Genomic DNA, 6,000 nt, shown 5'->3' on the forward strand with positions numbered 1-6,000 from the left:
GGAATATTATATTTTTTCAAACAGCCCGTTCAGATATTAAATCTATTGTAAGTAAATCTTAATTTGTAATAAATAAATCTCAATTTTTAAAACTGAATTATTTTCTCAAATTCGATCAAAATAGTCATTTTTAATAAAAGTATATTGTTTGTTTTATGACATTACTAATTATTTTTCTAATAACGTTAACATAAAAGGAGCTAAAATTGAAATTATATAGCCCAATTACACACGTCTTCGGAATATCTGAAGAATGTTTAAGAAGCTGAACTAATAAATAGATCAAATGCTTTTCCCACAGAATTCATAGAATAGCGCATTGTTGTCGCGCAATGCATATTCCGACAAATAGAACGTTAAAGACAGTTGAATAAATAATAATAATACTCGTCTGCTTCTTAAACGTGATCACGTGGTTGATTATTATTCAGTTATACAATCAAAACGGTAGAGTAAGCTAGCTTTTAACAGAAGCGGACCAGCAAGCAGCATGCTTAAAAATTAATATTAATTTTCAAATGAAAAAAATTCGATTAATTAGTTAAATTACAAAATATTGATAACATTTTTACATATGACTGCGCTGCGTTATTATTGTAGATATTTTTAATTATAGTTTTCGTAAACAAAGTTGTTTTTGAAAAATTGTCGTTCAAATACTGGCAACAGCTCTTTAAAAAATCTGAAAAACATCCTAGGTAAAATTTATTTAAAAATGACAGGAAAAAAAAACAGAAATTCAAAAAAAGTTTTTTAAAAAAAATTTCCTGAATTTTTTAATCAAAATAATTATTTTTAAATTTTTTTTTCCATTTTCACAAATAATTCGATTAAAAAAAAAGAGGATTTTTTTTCAAGTTTGAGATAGAATAAACAATGAAGAATAAACCACGTCACTCGCTTTGATACTTTCAGAAAACTACTTGTTTACAAAATCAAACTACTTCATGATGAGGAAGATAAATTTTGTTGTGACGTGTCTCAACTTTACCATTTTTATACCTTTACTTTAAATTTAAAGTTTTCTTAACAGCAAACACAAAAGTAGTATATTTCAAATTTCTGAAAACAAATAATCTGCATGCCGACAAAAACTTTATAAATAGCCATGGACCAACATAGCTAATTTTGAAGAGCATCATAATTACGCTCATTGTTCTGTCTTTCTATATCGAATTTTCCTTTATTATCCCTCGCAGCAAACAATCTAAAACAAACATTTGAGAAATCTTTAAATGATTGTTTTATAATGTGATTCGCTCCACTTTGCGAGACTGGAAGATGAGCCTGCATTGAACCGATTCCATTCTGCTTGGCGGCACACAGAAAATAGTACCAAACACTTGTCTTTGTAGCCACGCTTACATTATTGTGTCTATTTTTGAGCATGTGCGCATTTGTAGCAATTGTCTCTGTATGCTATTAGATTTAAAGTAATAAAGTTTTTTAGTTAACAAAATCATTCGGAACAAGGAAGTAGTGATGTTTGCTTTATCCCCATTAAATCACCAACCTAGAATTTTTCTGGCCATGTATTTTAGCATCATTATATTTATGTGCAAGACTTTAATTGATACCAGGTTTGTGTTAAAATATAACACACATGCGTATACTTTCTTCTTACCTCATTAATATAAAAATATAAGAAGACAATGACGATTAATTACAAAAGAGAAACTTTTAAAAATAATATTACAAGTATTATTGCGCAGCGATCACATTTATCATATGTTTTTTTTTCTGAATAGATTTTTTATGAAGCCCAGAACATTTCAAGTAATGTGCTGCAAAAGCTACATCAATTGATATTTATCCTCTTATCGTCCAGCGAACTGGAATGGTTTTCAAATTCCAACCAATATACATTTTTAAGACGTCATAAAATTCTTTTCCTTCTCTAGTATTCATATTTATATTAAAGTCACCGTAAAGACTGTAATTATGAAAATGCTAATCATAAAAATGTTAATCATAAAAAAATACAAGAATACTTTAAATTAATATTGCATACATTAAAAATACTCACTGGGGAAAATAAGAAGAAAAAGTCTGGAAAACATTCAACTCCAAGAAATTCCAAAACTATCGTCTGCTTTCTTTTTTATTTGATCTTTTTGTGCTGCTTTTTTTTTTTATTAATGCTTATGTTAGCCTGATTTTTTTAAGATACTACGAAGTTCGGACAAAAAGTGTGCGGATACAAAAACCTAAAAAAACAGCAAAATCTATTTTCCCATAGGATAATATATTTTTGTAACATGGTCTTTCACCTAGATTTTTTTGGCTTGAGTGGTTCAGAGGTTGTGCGACAATTCTGATTTGGTTGGAAAAGAGGTTGTTTTTAATGAAAAAATCGATTCCGATCGTAATGGAATGAATCGAATCTCCGATTCATTCTACTGCGATGTTAATACCATTTTATGATCTATGTCACATTAATAAGTTTACTTTTGAAAAAAAATTAAGTGTTTGATTTTTACAATTACTGCCGAAATGTTGATTTTAGAACAAAAATTTATCCCTTCATTTAAAAAACATTTTGTGTTATAAAAAATTTAAAACCAAATTTTAACTTTTCATTTCCTGACCATTGCCCTTTGTAGGCTAATGGTGAAATAAGGAATTAAGGAATTTCATTTATGCACTTTGTTCCGTCAGGTGGTAAAGCTAAGTGACAGTCCTTTTTTCATTGTAAATTTGAGAACAGTTAGTAAAGCAAATAAATTTTAAGATATTTTTCGAACAGTATTTCTTAACACCCAAAATTAAAAGCATACCTAGCACTGTCTTTTTCTTTTGTATAATTATATTCATGATGTTAATTAGCTACTATTTTAGAATTTTTGCTGGTGCTTTACTTGATATATTTATAAAACAGAGGGAAAAAAAGAACATTTAAAAAGGAAAAGCCTGAAGTTCTGTAAGAAACGAACTGTTCTGAAGCCCTTCTGTAGGAAACGAACTGTTCTGTAGGAAACCATGCATTTTTGAAAGATTCCATATCGATTTTGGAATTTACTATCAAAATTTATGTTTAAACAAATGTCCCATAGATAAAATCAATCACACCCCAGTGTATTATGCTTGGCACCTAATGGTAGATAGAAAAGAGGCTACAAATTAGCATGGCTGCAGACAGTCATGAAAAAAAGAAATATTTTAGAATAATCTAACTGGAAAAAAAAACACTAAAAATTTGCACTAAACTGCGGATGACATGTCGGACATGAAGTATATTTTGTACACGGTGAGCGTAGATATAGAGATGTAGGTACATGAAAAAAAAATAGTAAAACAGTGAAATGCTTGGTAATTCTGTTTAAATTTATTTGATAGATCAAAATTGAAACTTGATGCTAAGAAAGTGTGCCTTCGCAATTTATATCTGAGCAGAGTTCAATCATGCGTTCAAAGCCGTTACGGACAGTTGAACGTTCATTTGTAATATTTTTAGTGAAACAAAAAGGTGCAGGGGAGTCTCTTCAAATGACGCTTTTCACGGTTAGTTGAAATTCAATTGCTTGGTTTCAAACTATGTAGATGAAGAAAAATAGGAATATGGAGATAGACAGATATTGAATTTACAAAAAGAAACCTCTACATAATTCAGTTCCTTGAAATTAGCCATTTACAATATGTATCTTGCATCTATAACTTAATGTATCTTGAACTAATATCAGATAAAAAATAACTTGAGGGGAATTAAAAACCAAGTGATATAAAGTCTACTTCTTCGAATATTTGAGCAACTATAATTAGATAAACAAAATGTTTCACTACCACTACCTTTAGTAATAAAAATAATTTTATGCAAAAAGTTTTTTTTTTTTTTTTTTCAAATTGATTTCTTATTTTTCTATTTTTGGAAATATAGAATGAATAGTGGTGATGAAATAGGTATAAAGTAGAAGTTCATACTTTAAACTCACAGTTCATACATAAATGTTCATACATAAATAGAAGAATTTTGTATTTGATTCTAGAGTGATTATTTTAAAATTCATAGGTGGAACAAAAATTACATTTTCTGTAGACCTTTAAACTTTTATGGTGTTTGTGTACAACAATTTCTAGAATAGTGAAGACCTCAGCGCGGATCAATTTAGTAGTCCGACGTAACTAATATAAACTACGTAGTGTAGAAAAAAAAAGAAATATGTCACTACTTTCGGACTACTAAGCTGCGTCGTGGTGGTAAATAGGAAAGATGTCATTAAGTTTAGACTACTAAAGAATCAAATTTCTTGTTTAAAGTGCTGAAGCGCTCCCTCTTCTAGGAAGTATCTTGTTATATTAAATCCTTCTTTACTTTATAGAAATTATTCTTATGAATAGGTAATTATTTATTGCCTAATTTTGAATATTTTTACTTATTTATTTATTTATTATAAGGAAAAATGGAAAAAAAAAACCTTTTTTAAGCGGAAAAAAAAGAGATTCGAAAGATTTACAGACCTGACTAAAAAATCTGGTGCTGACGTCATAGATCACATGCGTAGGTATTGGTTTTCTTCTTCTTCTTGGAGTGCAAGTACTCAATCGTTTAACTAAATTTAATTCAATAAAAAATGAGAGTTCTTATGGTATTAAATAATTAATACTAAACGAACCAAAAAGAAATTAAGAAGAGCAAGAAAAATGTACTCAGAAGTGATAAAATTGAATACCTGCAAGTGACGTCATCGTAGATAAACCATGACATTTGTCACTTCAGAAGCCAATCAAGCACAACACACAAGCATGACGTAGCTTACAGGTATCCATTTAAATCTGATTTAAATCACATGGTTAGGGCATAATCACTTCACTTCTTCTAGCGTTGCAATTTCCCAATTGAAAAATTTATTGTTTTTCCCATTTATTATTGTCTATTGTAACTCATACAATTTAGCTGACCACTACCTGAAACCAGGGCCGGATTTACGTATAAGCTAAATAAGCTGTAGCTTGGGGCCCCGAGATGACAAGGGCCCCCAGATCCTACTTTCCCCCCTCTTTTTTTAAAGTTTTATTCGGAGCTGGGGCCCTCAGAAGCCCAAAATGCTTTTTTTTTCTTTTTACATTGTCGGACATAATAAATATAAATAAATGACTGAATAAAACAAAAAACTTCGTTATCATTAGAAGGGAACATATCATCTTTCAAGCAATTTGAGTATTAATAAATTATTTATAAATAAAAAAATTTTTAGTTTAAAAGGTAAAAAAGTTTTTTTTTTGCCCCATCATTCGATCATCAGACTATTTAATATCTGTTTCTAAGGATCAAAATCCCCTTTTATTTTACTCTAAAATTGTACAAATGATATATTTAACACTTTCATGTGATATGCAGCAGTTTTAAATTCAAAATTTCATGTTTCTAAGTCTTACAGATTTTGTAACGTAAAGCGAAAAATTCGCGAAAAAATCATTAAGAATTGCAAATAAAATGTATTCAAAATGAATCTAAAAAAAAAAAACTCTATTAAATATATGGTGGCCCAGCACGCCAAATTTTTACTCTGTGCTTAAAATGTGTTTCTTTTGTAACTTTTTCCCTCGTTCAAAAAATATGTGCAATAAAAGAAAGGTTCTACATAATAGTCTCATCACAATTAATATACAGGGTGTTTATAAATTCCCGGACCCATTTTGATGTTCAATAACTCATAAAGTAATGAAGATATAAACAAACTTATGGCATTTATTGATGGAATAACTCATATATTTTCCTTTTCAGGTTGGAACATCTTTACTTTTGTAAATATCGTCTACGCGTGTGGTTAGTTTCAGATAATTTCATTTTCCAGTCTGAATATCTATACTTTTCTAAATAACGTCTGCTTATTAATTGCATTTTTCTCTCTTTTGTTTTTGGCAACTATTGCAATGTTATGTTTACTTTTGATGTGTTTGTTCTACGTAGTACTTTTCGATGTGATGTTTTATTCGAGCGGATATTAAGGAGAATGCATACACCACAAGAGAAAGCACAGATTTTATGGTGGTTAGCACAGA

At 29.3% G+C, this 6,000-nt stretch overlaps 1 protein-coding gene across 1 annotated transcript in view; it reads right to left on the minus strand.

Annotated features, from left to right (window-relative positions):
* LOC107444246 (tropomyosin) overlaps nucleotides 1-4,631 on the minus strand; it is an 83,023-nt gene extending 78,392 nt beyond the window's left edge. The window contains exon 1 of the mRNA XM_071177756.2: nucleotides 4,456-4,631. The gene's annotated coding sequence lies outside the window, so the exon portion shown is untranslated. The remainder of the gene's footprint in view (nucleotides 1-4,455) is intronic.
* Nucleotides 4,632-6,000: the final 1,369 nt, after the last annotated feature.

Source organism: Parasteatoda tepidariorum, chromosome 2 (assembly GCF_982258835.1).
Source record: "Parasteatoda tepidariorum strain Cologne lab strain chromosome 2, Ptep-v5.0, whole genome shotgun sequence".
NCBI lineage: Eukaryota > Metazoa > Arthropoda > Arachnida > Araneae > Theridiidae > Parasteatoda > Parasteatoda tepidariorum.